This window comes from Myotis daubentonii, chromosome 10, assembly GCF_963259705.1.
Source record: "Myotis daubentonii chromosome 10, mMyoDau2.1, whole genome shotgun sequence".
NCBI lineage: Eukaryota > Metazoa > Chordata > Mammalia > Chiroptera > Vespertilionidae > Myotis > Myotis daubentonii.
The window spans coordinates 38,296,944-38,315,047 of NC_081849.1; the positions used below are offsets into that span (position 1 = coordinate 38,296,944).

The following is an 18,104-nucleotide window of genomic DNA, read 5'->3' on the forward strand; positions in this document are numbered from 1 at the left end:
ATGAGGCCCAGAAATCAGGATTTTAAAAAGATTCCCAGGTGATTCTCATGTGCAGCCAAGGTTGAGAACCACTGGTCTAAGAGGAGATGGTGGCACAGACGGTCTAAATACTTCCATTAAGGAAAAAAAAAAATAGCGGTGGGAGAAACAAACAGTAAAGGGAAAGTTGACCAACTTGTGTCTTGTGTTAACTGTGGGAAGTCACAGACCAGGATGCCAGATTGAAGGATCAGATTGGAGAAGACAGGGATAAAGTTGTCTGAGGAAAGGAGAAGAAATGAGGATATTAAAAAAAAAGCCATCGTCCACAGGGACAGGCTTACACTTTTGTATTGCTAATCCTCACCTGAGAATTTTTTTCCATTAATTTTTTAGAGTGAGTAGAAGGATGGGCGAGGGTGGAGGGACACAGAGAGAAACATTGGAGAGGCACATCCATTAGTTGCCTCCCACACATACCTGACCACGGCCAGAAATCAAACCTATATCCCAGCCCAGCCGGCGTAGCTCAGTGGCATCGACTTGAGTGTCGACCTATGAGATCGACCATAGGGTTTGATTCCTGGTCAGGGCACATGCCCGGGTTGTAGGCTTGATCCCTAGTGTGGGGCATGTAGGTGGCAGCTGATTGATGATTCTTTCTCATTATTGATGTTTCGATCTCCCTCTCCCTTCCTCTCTGAAATCGATTCTGGTCAAGAGCACAAGCCCAGGTTGCGGGCTTGATCCCCAGTAGGAGGAGTGAAGGAGGCAGCTAGTCAATGAATTCTCCCATCATTGATGTTTCTCTCTCTCTCTCCCTCTCCCTTTCTCTGTGAAATCAATAAAAAAATATATATTTTTTAAAAGGGTCAGAAAGGGGCCAAGTGCCAAGGAATGTGGGTGGCCTCTAGAAGCTGGGAAAGGCAAGGAAATGTATTTCACTAGCAATTCAGACTTGTTGATACCATGATTTAAAACAAAAACAAAAAACCAAACCCTGAGACCCTTTGGTACATGGGCTGACATTCTAACCACTGAGCAAAACTGGCCCCAGGGCAGGCCTTCCATTTTTACCTTTAATCTTACCATGTGCCCACAAAAAAAGTTGTAAAATACATCTAAATTTTCTTTTGACTAGGTTATTTAGATGTACAGGGTATAAACCAAGAATGTTAAATGCACAGACTGAGATTACATACTTTGGTGACAAGTATACACAAATGCAATACTTCTAAAAATACTTAACAGATGTTGACAAAAGACCACATGTCAATAAGAGGACCACATATACTGTGGGATGAGCCTTCTAGAGAAACCCACGTGGCGCGGGAAACAGTATGGGCTCTGGGGGCAGCCCTCCCTGCTCAGGGTCTGGGGCCTAGGATTTCTAACCCAAGGTGGTACTAGAATCTCTGTACTGTTTTAGTTTGGAGCAAAACAGGAAGTTAAATTCACCATGTCTTTTGCCCAGATAGGATCATTTGAAATCCTTCCTCGCTTGTTCATAAAATTAGCTGGCTCTCTGGTATGTTGTGAATGAACCATGGTATTAAAGCAGGAGTCCCTCCAAACCCATGCTTTCAGCAGACTCTGTCACCATTAGCAAGCCAGTTGGCTGTTTGTGCTGCCAAAATTTGTATTGAGAGTGTTTCCAGTCCCCCAACTTCACAGTTAATTTCAAAGGGATGCAATTAACTCCTTCAGCCTACACCTGAAAACAATACTGTGCTAGTCACACCTCGTGCCATCCATGGAGGTCCTTAAATTCTATTCTTGATTTCCCTTCACAAAGATAAAGTGATTCCGTGTTAACATTTGCTAGGAGAAAAAAAAAAGTTGGTTGAAGTTGGAAGCGGGAAGCCTGGTATAGTTTTGTTTTCGAACCGATTTTCCGGAGAGAGCGGTTCGGGCAGGGGCAGGCTCGGGCTGCCAGGTGCCGATGGCCAAGGCCTGCAGGTGTGCGGGGCCTCGGCGGGGACGGCTCGCTCCCCGCGGCCGGCGGCCGCTTTCCCGAGCTCCTGCCCAGCTCTGCGCATCCGCCGCCGGCACCCGGCTGGGGAAGGGTCCCGACCCCGGAGGCACGCGGATCGGGTGCAGCCGAGTTCCAGGTCGGTTCCGGCTGCACGGAGGGGTGTGCGCCGGGCGGGGCAGGAGCTGCGAGGCCCTCTCCTCAACTGTTCCGGGGCACTTTCTGCCGCGGTGGGTGCCCCTCGCCGAAGAAGGTGACCCCTCCTCGTTGGGTCCGAAGTGGCGGGAAGCCGGGTCTTTGGAGGCGGCCCGGAGGCGAGGGAGGTTGTAAAACCTGGACGAGGATCCGGAGCGCCCGCCCGGGACGGCGCGGGGCCGAGGGCCCGGTCTTCAGGTAGGAACCGGGCGGGCGGCGGGGGACCCCGGGCGGGGGCCGCGGCGGCGGCGGGCGGTTTCCGGACCCCCCACCCCCGCGCTCGGGCCGGTGGGGCGATGGCGGCGGCGGTTTCCCGGCCCCCCCCGCCCCGGACGCCGCCGGCGGTGCGTCCCGACCCTCCCCCACGCGCCTCTCCCGACGGTGGCCGGAGCCGGGGAGCCGGGGAGCCGGGGAGCCGGTGAGCCGGGAGGGCGGGGAGCGGCGGAGCGAAGGCGAGAGGGCGGAGGTTGCGTGGTGCAGGCGGCGGCGGCGGCGGGAGGAGGGCCGGCGGGCGGGCAGGGGAGGAGGAGGAGGAGGCGGGGGCCGTGTCGCACGCAGCTCCAGGCGGGGCGGCCCCGGCGGCTGAGGGACGCAGCCAGACCTTGGCGGGACGGGGATTTAACCGGGGCCCAGGCCCAGCGACCAGGCGGAGACGTCGCCGGAGCCATTTCGGCAGCAGGGACATGCGGGTGAGCGTGGCGGCGCCGGGGCCGAGGGGAGGCGGCGCAGGCCAGGCCCGGAGCCGCGGTGTCGCAGTGACGGGGCCCGCGGCGGCCCAACCCAGGCGCCGGACTAGGCCTGGGCTCCGAGCCGCGGCTCCGGGCGGAATGGCGGCGGGGCTGGGGGCTCGTGGGCGGGGGCTCCGGGGCGCGAGCGGAGCCGCCCTGAGTCCCCGCGGACTCGGGCTCGGGCTCGGGGCGGCCGGGCCTGGACCACGCACCGGGAAAAAGCCCGATTCATCGCGCCGAGGCGGAGGCCTGGTGGCGACCGGGCTGGGGTGGCGGAGCTGGGGCTGTTCGGCCGTGCTCGCCTCGCCTCCCGCCCCTCGTGCGGCGACCCCCGCGGGGCGCCCGGCCTCCTGCCCTTCCCCCGCGCCCCTCGGGACCGCTCCTCCCGGACTCGTGCTCTCCAGCGAGTGCGGGGCGCCGGCCGCCCTGCTTTCCGGGTTACCCGCCGGCATTGTGGCGACGGTGCAGGTCGCTATTATTGGGTAACAGTCGCTCTTTGGCTCGGTTCCCTCGGGGGAGCCGGCCGGGGAAGCGGGAGGGATGCGAGTGCGGCGGCGGGACCGGCCAGAGCCCCCGGCGCCCGCCAGTCGGGCCGGGCCTGCGCCGCGGCCTCGGCGCGCCCCCGACCCTGCGCCCCGCGGGAGCGCGCGCTGACCCCGCAGGTAACCGCGCGCGCGGCCCCGGGGCTCCTCGGCCACCTGGGACGTGGCGTGCGGCAGACGGGGTGAGGGTCCAGGGGCGGCAAAGCTTGGTGGGCATTCCTGGAGGCCAGTCTCCAAAGTCAGGGGTTTTCCTCGGGAGCGAGCCCTCTGCCAAAAATAGGATTCTCTCCTCCGATTGGAGGGCTGCTGTCGCTTTTAGTTCGTAGTCGGGGTTAGTGTGCAAATACGGAATCGCATCAACTTACTCGGGTTTTATTTGCTCTGTGTAATGGCCCTTCCTGTGTGGGCATTGAAACCGCCCGAGTTGGGAGTGGAGTAAATGGTCACCCAGTTTTTAGAAGACATGTATCAGGGTGACACAAGGGGAACTGAAGGCACTTGTACTTTAAGCTTCGAGCTTCTCGAATCTAAACGTATTACCTTAACACTCCGCAGATGCGTGCCGTTTTAAGTTTGACACTATTTGGTAACCACCCTGTCTAGCCGATGATCTGGAATCCTGGAGAGTTTGTGGGTTGTGTAAAGTTAGGGGTAAGATTATTATTCTCTTTTAAAGAAAACAACAGTTGGATATGAGAATTCTATTTGTGTGTTTAACAAGTTATTGGTTATTAGGAAAATATTTTACTGTTTGTGGCTTCTCGTGGTAATTTTAGGACATAGTTGCTTCGCATTTCAAATTTCGAGGCGTGCAAACAGAAGGCTGGCTCGCTTTAACTCTATTATGCCCATCTTTGGAAGTTGCAGGAGAGTGCTCATTACCTTAGAGGGGTGGCTGAATGATTCTCTTAGAATGTTAAACTATTTCTTCTTCTCATGGGTGTCATCTTTTAAGAACTATTTTGCCAAAGGTGGAGGGACTTTCTATATACTAGGTGTTTGTTTTTTTCACCATTTTATGAAAGCTCAGGTCCTTGCAAGGCATGGCCCCCATTCCAAATATGTCATCAAGAGAGCCAAAGGGCAAATGAATGCCTGAGCTGGTTCTGCAGTTTGCTTAGCTGTTACAGCTCCTTAAGCTCCATTGCCTCTTACTGATTGTTATCTTCCAGAGATAATTAACTTCATCTTGATCTTCAGTACAGCCTCCTTTCCCATGAATTTCAGACTGTGAATCCTTTGAAGGAACGGAATAGTCTTTATTTATTTTTGCACCCCCACCTTGGTCATGGGTACCTTGGTTGTCTTTTTGAATGAACAAATCTCCTGGAATAATCTGACCTAGTGTTTGACCACTTCTAATTTTGGCTGCAGAAACAGTCTGGGTAAGAATGCAAGCTTTATTGTGATTATTATTATAACACCCCCAATCTAATGCAGAGCCCCAAGAGACAGATGCCCAGGTTTTCTTTAGCTATGGCAATCCAGGAAAATGCCAAGGAAACAAGCTGTGAAACTTTAATTTGCCCCCCCCCCCCTTAAAACTAACTCTTAAGGTGTGGATTTTATTTTTTTCGCAACAAAATTTGGGTCTTTCCAGCAGTTAAATATTGTAGCCTTGCCTTTAAAATGAAGTCGGTGGTAGAAGCCCTTTCCTATCCGAGAGGTGATGCAAACCCTGTAGTACCAGAGTCCTATGTGACATTTCTTACAGGCGTGACCATTCTTGGGTCCTTGAGAGCCTTGTATCAGAAATTCACTCCTGGCAAAACCAGCAGGCATAGTGTGCCTTTCTTTCAGGATGGAAAATTTAAATGGATGTGCTTGAAATTGAGGAGTTGTTGTTTGCCATTCTTCAAATGTGAATTAGGGTCCAAAACTCTTAGGAATGTGTTTGTGTTTTTACTCTTTGCTGTTTCAGTCCTCCATAGGTCCCAAATCCTCAGTAACTGAGTCAGTCTGGAATAAAATGTCTTTGGGGGACCAATTTTGAACTTGTCTTTTAGATGTCTAGAGAAAAGAGTGTATCATTTTTAAGGGCCAATTTGAAATTTATTTTGCTTTTCTTGATATCTGGTATTTTCTCAGCAAGATGTAGTTTTTGTTCGCTTTCAAAACATTAAATGAAGAATAAATCATATTTAAGTAAAACTTACGTTACTAAGGACTTTAAGCTCCTTGTTTAATACATACATTTAATGCACACTATAAACAAGATGATTATAATATGTAATGTTGTGTTTTTTTAAAGTTTTCATTCACATATTTTCTGGCTCCTAAAAAAGCTGTGTGTTATTTTTGCTTAGGCATAGAACATTTTGCTTTGAGAAGACGTGGGATCTAGTTTGAGCTTAATTTTGCCGGGTGTTCATTTCAGCATTTGTAAAATGAGATGATTTTTTTTAATTGACACTGTTTAAGATTTCTGTATAGGACCTCAAAGCATGGGTATGTCATAGCTTTTAACATTGATAGCATTTGGAACACTGTCCTATAAAGCATAATCTTATTCATGTTTGGAAAGCGGAGTTGTGAAGCCCAAGTTTGACAGGCATTTAAACTTTTCCCCTTGGATCTAGGAAGCAGTCCCTCCTGTGCTTCCCCAGTTCCCAGAAGCTCCTAGGCCAGTGATGGCGAACCTATGACACGCGTGTCAGAGGTGACACGTGAACTCATTTTTTTGGTTGATTTTTCTTTGTTAAATGGCATTTAAATATATAAAATAAATATCAAAAATATAAGTCTTTGTTTTACTATGGTTGCAAATATCAAAAAATTTCTATATGTGACACGGCACCAGAGTTAAGTTAGGGTTTTTCAAAATGTTGACACGTTGAGCTCAAAAGGTTTGCCATCACTGTGCTGTCCTCTCTGTTTTTACTCTTTTTACTCATGCTCTCCCCTCTGTCTGAAGTGCCATGTCCCCTGCATGTCACCAGACAGACTCTTGCTCCTTTAAAAAGACTCAGCTCAGCCCCTACCCTCATTCCATCCCATCCCAGGCTAGGAGACTTCCCTGGGATCCCGAGTCCCTGCCTGAGTCACCGTCTCAGCCCTTAACCCTTTGACTGGACTTGGTGATTTCTCCCATTAGACTCACCTCCTTTAGATCAGGGACCGTATGGTGCCTTAACACATTGCCCATATCATGTGCATTCATGTAACTCCTACTTCCTTCATGAACATCCTCCCACTTTAAACCTTTACTAAACCCATGAAGTGTAGGTACTATTGTTTGGTCTACGTTACAGCATATAGGTTAACAAACAGGCTTTGAGTGGTTAGGGTCAGGCCTGGTCGGTGGTCAGGCCTGAGTTACAATAAAGCACAGGGCCTCCAGAGCCCCAGCTTTTAACCAGACTCTCCCTAAGAATGGGATTTATATGAAGGTGGAAGAAAAGATCAAAATGAAAATGCTCTAAGGATTGACATCTGATCATTGATAATTATGACAGTTCATTATGCAGAACTTGGTCGACTACCAAGAATGAGCTTATTCTTCTTGGTCTTTTAGTAACGGGTGGACATTGAAGGAGAAGAGTAACTGGGATAGAAATGAACAATTCTGGAACTTTGGGACTGTTATTAAGTTGAGTGTAAAGTCTGTAAAACCATTTACGATTGTTCATTCAGATCTAATAAGCTGCAGTTTTTGAAAAGGCCTGTCTCAGAATATGCTTTGGAAAATAGATTGTATGAAATGTATACAGCCATTTAAAATGTGTGTGTATACATTGGTGAACATATTTAAAGTTATAAGAATGGTTGTAATTTCAGGGTGGTGAGCTTTGTGCTTTTAAAATATATATTTAAAAATTTTTTTAAAGCACAAAGATAATACAGATGATCCCAGAATGGAGAAAGCCTCTCAAAGCACCACACCAAAAGTAGGAACTGTTAAAGAAATTATTCATTTGTTTACTTTAAAATAACTAAAAACTTCTATATGTTAAAATACCATAAATAGAATTCAAAGGCAAAAGGCAAACTCAGAAAAAATTTTGTAACTTACGAGCAAATTTACTTCCCTTGCTATAGATGGCTTATAAAAAGAAGGAGCAGGAAACATGAAAAAAACTTCAGCTTCCCAGAAATCAGTGAGATACTGTGTTTTAAAAATTTGGCATACGTTAAAAAAATTCAGCTTCTAGTGAGGGTGCAGAGAAATGAGTCTACTTATATGTTGCTAGAAAGTATAATTCAGTATGGTTTTTCTGAGAAATATGTAACAAAAGCTTATAAAATATGCATGTACTTTGGAATAGCTAATCTAAGGGTTTAGTCTAAGGAAATATAAAAAAATGACAAGTAGATTAATATTCTGTCATAGGTACACTGTTTAACTAATGCCCTCTTACTGAGCATTTGTTTTCAGTTTTTTTGCTAGTAAGGAAGATTGTTTCAGCATTGTTTAGATAAGTCTTTCCATTTCTCTAATACTGTATTTAATGGACATTCAGCAATTATAAAATGATAAAACATGCTATACAACAACACATATCTATAAAAAATTATTTTGGTGTGAATAAATGCATTAAAAAAAGATAATAAGCCAAAATGTTAATAGTGATTGTCTCTGAGCAGCAGAAGTATGGGTCATTTTTAGTTCATTCTTTTTTTCCTCCAGTTTTGTACAGTGCACGTGTATTTATAATGCAGTGAATTAATTTATTAAAAAAACAAAAAGCAGTAGAAGCTGTGGGCCTACTTGGGAGCAAGATGTTTCCGCTGAGATCATTTGGTGTTCGCTTTACTAGCAGACCCCTTTCCAGGTCTATCCCCCCGCACCCTCCTAGAGGTAAATATTTGACTTCCTGTGGGCTGTATTTCCTGGGTCTGTTTCTCTTTTGCTGGTCTAATCTTCCCATTCTTTCCCTCATATCTTAATCCCTCAACTACTTCCTGTGCCCTCAAGTTTCATGCCCTCCATAAAGCTGTCTTAATCTTCTGAAAGACACTTATGTTTGTATTTTATTAAATTGTACTACTGGATTATGTGCTGATGAATCATCTTCAGTTTCCTTTCCTTAGTGGTGTTGTGAACTTCTATCCCTTTTTGCTACTTCACACCTTTTAGTGATAGTAGATGTACTTTAAAATTGAATGTTTAAACCTATTGTCATTATGCTTAAGAAATACATTTACTTTAAAAATTAAATACTTTTGGTGCAGTTTGTGCTATAGCTTGGAAAATTAATTTACCATTGATTTAAGCAATGTCTTCTAAATGATACATATTAGGGATACTATTGGACTTATGAGAAAATGGGTGCACAGAAATGTGTCACCAAATGCTGGGGGGGGGGGGGGGGGGAGGGAATGGATGGAGGATGCCTTTACTATATAGGAATTGGTTAAGTATATGCTAACAAAAATAGTTAAGTGTGCCTGGGAGCAAAGCCAGAGACCTCAGCTCCCCTCCCTGTAGGATGGTGGCATGCTATGGATGGGGGTGACAAACCAGCCACAGCCCACATATGTGTCGATTCTAAGTGGAACTCCAGGAGTAGAGTTCTAGTTCCGGCTCTTTCCCTCCTTGAGCCCTAAGCTCATGTTGGGGAACTAGGAAATGCTTAGTTTGAGGAAGGGTGGGGAAGAAAAAGTCTGAGTGGTTTCTTCTGACTTCAGGCTTACATATTTAAAATCTGTACACGGTTTACTTACAGGTTCATCCTACATGTGATACCGCCATGTATTCAGTGCTTAGTATGTACCACATGCCAGGCTGATGCAAGACAGTGACTTTGGAGTTGCTCCACTCAGCTTGGTTCCTGCAAATGCCTCACTGTGGACACTGGCACAGAGATGTTTTCCTAGTTATTCATTAGATGGAGACTCCGCAAATCAGAGGGTCTTCTGTTTGATAAAAGGGAAGGCTTAGGGATACAGAAGACACCAAGCATGCTGAGCAGTTTTTCCAGGAGTTAGCTGGGACCTTTGTAAATGTGTAGTAACTGCCCTGGTGGGGTTGGGTTGGGTTGGGTTTGGTTTAGTGGGGGCATAACTGCCTGTGAAGCATTGGACTTTATGAATTGTTTGTTTTGGTTACTGTTATTTTTATAATGTGGGGAAGAAAGAAATTCTACCTCCACCCTAATTACACTGACATGAGACAGATTAAAAAGAGAAAATAACCAAATTTAATTACATACCTATATATGAGAACCCCACATGCATGAGAGAGTTGGAGACCCCAGTGCATGAAGAGGTTCAGAGGCAGAAAGTTAGCGTGAGTTGTGTATGGCATTCTGAGCAAAGGATGAGGGAGGCACCTGGAGCTTCAGAGGGGAGGAGGGTCATTCACAGGATGGTAAGAGCAGATAGATGTTCAGTAATTACATGGAGGTTTGCCCCGCCGTATAGATAGGTCATAAAAAGTTATTTCTGGTGATAACTCTTATTATGGGCAAGGCCCCACACTTCAATTGTTTGAGAGAGAGAAGTTTCTCATGAGCTGGCAGAGTTTCCATTGCCTCCAGCTCAAAGTAGTCCGCATGCCAAAGTGGCACATCCCGGGGAGGCCTCTTCTGAGTCCCTTCACTGCTCAAGGAGCTCAGCTGTAGCACTCCATGTGCCACCTGCATTTTCAGTATTTTTACTTACCTGTGTAGAGTGTTATTTGCCCTATGTTCCTTGACGTGGAAGGCATAGGAGTGGGACAGGAGAGCTGTGAATAAGTAAGTTTAGGAAATGCTAGGTTGAGGAGTCTTTAATATGTCTATATATACACACACACATATTCCTATATTTTACACTATGTATGTATAGGGTGTGTACATGTATGGATATAAGGTAATCCCCAATTTAATAAATAGCTTTTGAGGGAAGAAAACCCTACTCCTGTATTAAAGAATGGGTTTTGTTTTGTTGAGCTCTGATTTTGGAATCAGAATGTTAACAATTATGTGACTTGCCGTAGAGATGTATGTAGTAAATTGCTGTGTTCATTTTCCTGGTCTTTGGTGGGATTCTGATTAGCATTTTGAAACACTAGTGTTCTTTGGGAGTGTGGGATCCTAATGAGTACAGTTATAGGTCTAGTTGTCTAGAAAATAACTGCTTCACTTTATTCCTTGTATAAATCTGAATCGTAAATGCTATTACCGGAAGGATCTAAAACAAATTTAAAGCACATGGATCATCATTAATCCAGGACTCATGAGCAGCAACAACAGAATCAAAGCTAGAGTTATTCTCACTTTCTTGGTGGTGTCATATGTAAGTGTACTGCATTTGAAAAGCCTTTCAGTCTGTTGAAATTCAGACTTTCCTTCTCCTCTTAAAGGTTCTCTAGATTCTGTCCCATACCTTCTTTCTTCTACATTCCAGCTCAGTGGTTTCCAGATGTGGACACTTCACATGACATGTGAGGGCACATTTGTTTGGGAAACGGAACCAGGTCTATTTTCTAAAGCATTTTGGCTTCTTAAGGAAGGGATATAACCTGCAGCATTTTCCAGACTTCTGGGCCCACTTACCCTTATTTTCCTTGAATGATCTCTTACATTAGCTTCTACGGTGAATACTGTGCTCTTCAATTCTGTCTTTTCTTCTGCTAATGGACATTCAGGAGATATCTCTTTGGCTTGATTCTGCTCTAGCTTATTTTGTTGTGGGATTTTTCCATTTTATTTTGGCTCCTTGACTTCCAGCTGAGCCCCCAGCTTCATGCGGCCCTCACATCCTCATTTTACCTGTATTCATGATTTGTCGTGCCTTCTGTGACTATGAAGTCTGCCCCCAGTGGGTGTTTGAGTCACCACAGTTTGGTAGAGGGAGCTCTGCTCCCAGTCCTTGTTGGTCCTTTACCATATAACCTACCTCATCCCCTTAGGCTCAGAAAGTACTCAAGTCCAGCTGTGTGCGCAGCCCTGGCCTGCTGCATGGCTCACTTACAGCTCTGTGTTGGTCCTGGCTGTTTGGCCTGTCCCGGATCTTCAATCTGGCAATATTTGAAGGAAATTTCAGTAAAGCAAATGAATTTGGGGAAATTTTGTTAACTTTGAGATTTTACTTACCTATAATAAGTGATAAATGTAGATTTAAAAAATATATATATTTTTATTGCTATCAGAGAAGAAGGGAGAGGGAGAGGGAAACATCAATGATGAGAAAAAATCATTGGTTACCTGCCTCCTGCAGGCCCCACACTGGGGATGGAGCCCACAACCCACGCATATACCCTGGCTGGGATTTGAACCATGACCTCCTGGTTTCACAGGTTGATGCTCAACCATTGAGCCACACTGGCTGGGCTTACAGAAATTTTTGTTTGATAGGCTGATTGCTGGGGTCCAACCCCAGCAGGTCCAGGGGTCCCCAAAGGCGCGGACGGAGTTGGCGAAGAAGGAATGACACGGAGTCAGCGTTCAGTTGATCAGCAGCTTAGCCAGGATCTCTAGCCAGGATCTCCAGCCAAGTTCTGGTCTGCATCTCCAGCCAAGTTCTGGTTAGGATCTCCAGCCAGGTTCTGGCCAGGTTCTCCAGCCAGGTTCAGTAGCCATGTTCCCTCGCTAGGTTCTCCAGCCAGGTTCTGTCTGAGATCTCCAGCCAGGTTCAGTCACCAGGTTCTAGTCAGGTTCTCTTGCCAATTTCTGTAGTCAGGTTCAGTCCAGGATCTTTTGCCATGTTCTCTCCAGCGAAGTTCTTCTGTCTGTAGGTTCTCTCTTCTAAGTCCTGTCTCCTGAGTTCTGTCTCTTGCTGTCTTGTTGCATCTGTATTTATACCAGTTGATTCCAATCCTATCAATCTCTATTACAAAGGTTAGGGCGTTTCTTATCTCCATTCCAGGGAGTAAAGATTATGTAGCTTAAGCATGATTGTTCGTAGTTAAAGTGATTAATTACCCGCCTTGCACTTAGTTGAGGGGTTTTATTTTTATCCCCTCCCTAACTTCAGGGGAAAATCCCTACCTGGGGAAACAACCTTTCTAGGAGAGGTGACCTTGGTTAAAACACAGCGCCAAGAAGGTGAGCAAACATATTAAGAACAGTATGCCATATATGCCAGGTCCCTTGAAACAGCAAGGATGGACCGGCTCCCGGCAGCTGATTAAATGTCTGATTAAAGAAGTTGCAGATTATAACCAACAAACCATATGTTACACTAATGTTTCTTTAGAAACTGGATGTGGCATTAAGATGAGCATCCACATTGCTTTATATGGTAGTGGATATGTGAAAATGTGTGTATCTGTGTGTAACTAGGACAGTAGGCTCCCTTAGTAGCTGTAGTGAGATGTGATTTTTTAAAAAAAATTTATTTCAGAGAGGAAGCGGGGAGGGGAGAGAGAGATACAGAAACATCAGTTATGAGAGAGAATCATTGATTGGCTGCTTCCTGCACGCTCCACACTGGGGATCGAGCCTGAAATCCTGGCATATGCCCTGATCAGGACTTGAACCATCCTGGTTCATAGATGGATGCTCAACCACTGAGCCACGAGGGCTGGGCTGAAATGTGATTTTTAAAACACTTTCTGATGATTCCTTTTGACAGCAGTGAATCAAGAACTTCAGTGTTTACATTAAAAATAACTTTTTTTCAAAATGCAGAGCATTAGTTTGTTTTGTCCACAGTCTGGTGTAGGCTGAATCTGAGTGCCTACTCAGTGTGTAATCTGAAAATAGTGAGTCCTATAATGTGCTGCTTTGTATAGTTCATTGCATTTATACTTCGCAGAAGTTGCTTTAAATGCAAAGTTTTGATATGTAAGTTTTATTTTTGAAATTTGAATTGTGTTTGGAAGCCCAAGTCCTCTGTAGTGTCCCTTTTTAATATATGCGTTATTGATAAAAACTATAGGGAAAATCTGGATTTTGTGATTCTAATGTTCTCTTAAAAAATATTAACTACATGCCCGCCGGTTTGACTCTGGTTGAGTGTGGACCCATGAACCAAGAAGTCACTGTTTCAGTTCTCGGTCAGGACACATTCCTGGGTTGCGGGCTCGGTCCCCAGTGAGGGATATGCAGGAGGCAGCCTATAGATGATGTTTCTCATTCATGTTTCTTTCTCATCGATGTTTCTATCTCTCTATGCCTCTCCCTTCCTCTCTCTAAAACTCAATAAAAACCTATTTAAAAAAAATATTAGCTACATTTTCAACTGGGAACATAGTTTGATAGTTTTTTTAAAATAAGCGATTTGAAGCATAAGCGTGAAAGCCTTGCCTGAGAAGATACACAGTTAATGTGTCTTAACTAGAAGCTGTTCAATGGAAAAACCTCAAGAAAATGCTAGAAGTTGGAATCTGTGGTAGAATCATCTTCTAAGGTGAAACTGATGCTGCAGGTTTTATCATGTTTTCGCCTTTGTATAGGTATTTTTTTTAAAAGCCCCCCCCCCACACCTGCTTCCAGAAAACCTCTTGAAGGTTATCAAATGGCATACTTTCATGAGTGCAGAAGATTTATTTACATGATTGAGAGACTGAATCTAATGATTCTTATTGATCTGAGCCCAGGTTTAAACACACACTTGTTTATTCTATACCTCCAGTACCTTTTCCCCAATGTGTACAATGTCTGAAAATACTAAGTTTGCAAGTACTTTGTGTTATTATAGTAGTTGCCAAGGATATTTGCAACAAGATGCTTTTTATCAAGTGCAGCACTGAACATGAGCACAGAATGGGTGCAGATCTCTGGCAGGTGGACCCACAAGGGCAGTAGAAGGTAGCAGGCAGCAAGCTCGTTGTGACCTTGAGTAGTCAGGACTGTTGTCCATCCACCTAAAAGAAGGCACCACTTGATTACCCTAGGTACCTTCAATAGGGAGAGTACTGGTAAATTGTATTCAAATCAAATCAAAACATAAGTGCTCCAAATCAGAAAAGGAGCATGGTGGGAGGAGGACAATATCCTTTTTTTTAAAATATATTTTTTATTGATTAAGATATTACATATGTGTCCTTATCCCCACATTACCCCCTACACCCCCCCCCCCCGCTCATGCCCTCACCCCCCCCCCCCCCCATTGTCCGTGTCCATTGGTTAGAGTTAGACCTATATGCTTGCATGTAAGTCCTTTGGTTGATCTTTCCCCCTTACCCCCACCCTCCCCTACCTTCCCTCCAAGGCCCTACAGTCCAATCAATGCCTCTCCGTCTCTGGATCAGTCTTGTTTATCAGTTTATGTTGTTCATTATATTCCACAAATGAGTGAGATCATGTGGTATTTATCCTTCTCTGACTGGCTTATTTCACTTAGCATAATGCTCTCTAGTTCCATCCATGCTGTGGCCAATGGTAAGAGTTCCTTTTTCTTCTTCCTCTTCTTAAAGAATACCTTTCAGCATTTCATATAATGCTGGCTTGGTGGTGATGAACTCCTTTAGCTTTTCCTTATCTGTGAAGCTCTTTATCTGACCTTCAATTCTGAATGATAGCTTTCCTGGATAAAGTAATCTTGGTTGTAGGTTCTTGGCATTCATCACTTTGAATATTTCTTGCCACTCTCCTCTGGCCTGCATGGTTTCTGTTGAGAAATCAGCTGACAGTGGTATGGGTACTCCCTTGTATAGGTAACTGACTGTCTTTCTCTTGCTGCTTTTAAGATTCTCTCTTTGTCTTTTGCTCTTGGCATTTTAATTATGATGTGTCTTGGTGTGGTCCTCTTTGGATTCCTTTTGTTTGGGGTTCTCTTTGCTTCCTGGACTTGTAAGTCTATTTCTTTCACCAGGTAGGGGAAGTTTTCTGTCATTATTTCTTCAAACAGGTTTTCAATATCTTGCCCTCTCTCTTCTTCTGGCACCCCTATAATTCGGATGTTGGTACGCTTGAAGTTGTCCCAGAGGCTCCTTACACTATCTTCGTATTTTTGGGTTCTTTTTGCTTTTTGCTTTTTCGGTTGGGTCTTTTTTGTTTCTTCGTATTTCAAATCTTTGACTTGATTCTTGCGATCCTCTAGTCTGCTGTTGGGATTCTGTATAATATTCTTTATTTCAGTCAGTGTATGCTTAATTTCTAGTTGGTCTTTTTTCATATCCTCCAGGGTCTCACTAAATTTATCGGCAGTTTCCATAAAATTCTTGAAAAACCTTATAAACGTGGTTTTGAACTCTATATCCAGTCGTTTTCTTTCCTCCATTTCTGTCATTTGTGACCTGTTTCTTTGTCTCTGCATTTTTTATGCTTCCCTGTGTTGGTAGAGTGGTTTTGTGTGCTAGGTGTCCTGTAGGGACCAGTGGCTCAGCCTCCCCAATTACCTGAGGTGGATACTCTTGGTGCACCCCCTTGTGGGCTTTGTGCACAGTCTTATTGTAGTTATGCCGTGATTGTTGTAGGTATCACTGGGAGGAATTGACCTCCAGGCCAATTGGCTGTGAGAATCAGCTGTGTCTGCAGTGGGAGAACTTCTGTGCTGAAGACACCCTTCTGGGGCAAGACTTGCTTCAGTGGGGCTTTGGTGCTCACTGAGTCTGCCCCCTGAGTATGTCCCTTATGGATCTGAGGAGTTGTAATCTGGATGGTCCCACTCTGACCACTGGGTACACTGGCTCTTGGCTCTAAGGAGGTGCTAATTCAGCCTCTGCCTGAGGTTACCCAGCAGGAGCTACAAAGAGATCTGCAGATTCCCCTTCCTTTTTTGGGGTTTGGAGGTGCCCAGATGAGGCCCAGCTGTGAAGCAATGCAAGCTGCTGTGGGGCCTTGGGCCTTCTCTTGGAAGTTCTGGGTCTGTCTGGCCCAGCTGCAATTTGTTAGGTAATTTCCAGGTTGCAAAGGGCTGGGGCATTCATAGCAAAAGCCTCTGCCCAGGCCTGGGTGGGGCGGGGTCTCAGGGAATCAAAGGGCGGAGCAAGCAGCTATGGTGGATCTTCAGCCCTGCCCTAAGGGGCCGCGCGTCTCAGTGTCCCTGTAATTGCTGCAAGCACCTCTCAGGGAAAGCCGCCCTCAAGATCCGAGTTCTGCCTGCTGCCAGACAGTCCAGTTTCTCCCCGTATGAGCCCTGGGTCCCCAGAGACTTCCCGGAACCGGAGTTCAGAGCAGTCGGGAGCTTGTGACTCCCTCCCGATTCAAAAAGACAGCCGCGTCCTCAGGTACCAGACCCTTTCCACCGCGCTCGAGCCTCCGTACCTCTGCACTTTACTTCCGCAGCTCCTCTGAGTCAGTGTGCTTTTCTCTTTCCTTCTAGTTGTAGAATTTCCACTCAGCCAGCCTTCCTGTAGTTCTGGATGATGTCCGTTTTGTCTTTTCGTTGTATTTTTGAAGTTGTTGTGGGAGGCGGCAATTTCCGGTCTTTACCTATGTCGCCATCTTGGTTTCTCTTGACAATATCCTTTTTAAACCAATTGGTAGTGAAATGGGAAGTGTCTTTGAAAGGTCAATTAGGTAGGGAAAATTGCTGATTGGAGTTTTTGAACTTAGGGTTAATTTATTTGTGTTAGTGGAGTGAAAAGGCTTGAAAACCTGGATTGGGTGAATAACCTTGTTTCCTAGAGATGTGGTAGCTTTCCAAATCTTAGCAGATATCATTTCGAGGCTCAGCACTCACCATCTACTGGTATGTACAGACTTCACCACGCACGCGGGCAAGTTGGAAATGAATTTTGGGACCTGTGAGTTGAAGCTCATTTCATTTAAGAGTTCCAGCATTTGTAGCAGGATAATGCTGCCTTTGTGAGCAGCCCTCCTGGCTGTACCTCGCCAGCAGAAGCGGGACTTGCCGCCTGCATGAAACGTGTGATTGTGCCTCCCCAGCTGAAGGCCTAGATTTCCACCCTCAGTGGCCTTAGGATGTTCCTGCATCACTAGCATCTCTGGAGGGGAAAAAAACCCACTTGTTTTTTATATTTGTAAATGTGTTTCTTTGGGCCCTTAGGATGACCCCAAACACACACAAACATAACTGAAATCAAAGATGCACTGAAGAACACTTACTTTATGTTCTGTGAGCTCTATTCTTTCTGTTTCACTGTTTGAAATGTCCCATTGCCATTTACTGAGTTACTGTTATGTCCCACATGGATTGCAGTTCTCAATTTGAAAAACATTCATAGTGTAGATAATCAGGATCAAATCTAATATCACTTTTCCTTGTTTTAACATGAATGAAAATTCTTTGTAATAAAATATGTGCAAGCTAGATCATTGAAAAACGTGTTCATAAAATTGTGCTGAAACTAAGACTTGAAATTTGGTCCTTAGCAGTTAAAAGTAGTTTATGTGGATAAACTATCTATAGCACCTGTTAAATACTAAGTGCAATACTAAGTGCCCATGGTCATCTGCAAGTTTTTGAGTTTTTAAAACAATGTATATTAGTGATGCTTGATACCCTACTTGAAAGTCATATGGTAATTAAAACAAAGAACTTATATGCTGACTAAATTAAAAATCACTTATATCCCAGCTGGCATGGCTCAGTGATTGAGCGTGAACCTATGAACCAGGAGGTCACGGTTCTATTCCCAATCAGGGCACATGCCCAGGTTCCTGGCTCAGTCCCCTGTGTAGGGCGTGCAGGAGGCAGCAGATCAATGATTCTCTCTCATCATTGATGTTTCTGTCTCTCGCTCCTTTCCCTTCCTCTTTGAAATAATATATACTAGTATACACACACACACACACACACACACACACACACACGGTATTTATTTTAAAGAATCAGTTACGAATTAAACAATATTTAAGGCTTTGAGAGCTTGTAGGTGGATTTTAGGATTTTAAAATGACCCTTTTCTATTAA

General features: G+C 45.1%; 1 protein-coding gene across 4 annotated transcripts in view; it reads left to right on the forward strand.

Moving 5' to 3' along the window:
* Window positions 1-1,986: 1,986 nt before the first annotated feature.
* Window positions 1,987-18,104, forward strand: part of CUL1 (cullin 1) — a 96,926-nt gene continuing 80,808 nt past the window's right edge. The window contains exon 1 of one of the 4 annotated variants that reach the window (XM_059712085.1): window positions 1,987-2,344. The gene's annotated coding sequence lies outside the window, so the exon portion shown is untranslated. Of the gene's footprint in view, window positions 2,345-2,451; window positions 2,565-2,662; window positions 2,836-18,104 lie in introns of those variants that run through there. The other 3 variants (XM_059712086.1, XM_059712088.1, XM_059712084.1) reach the window with 3 other exon arrangements.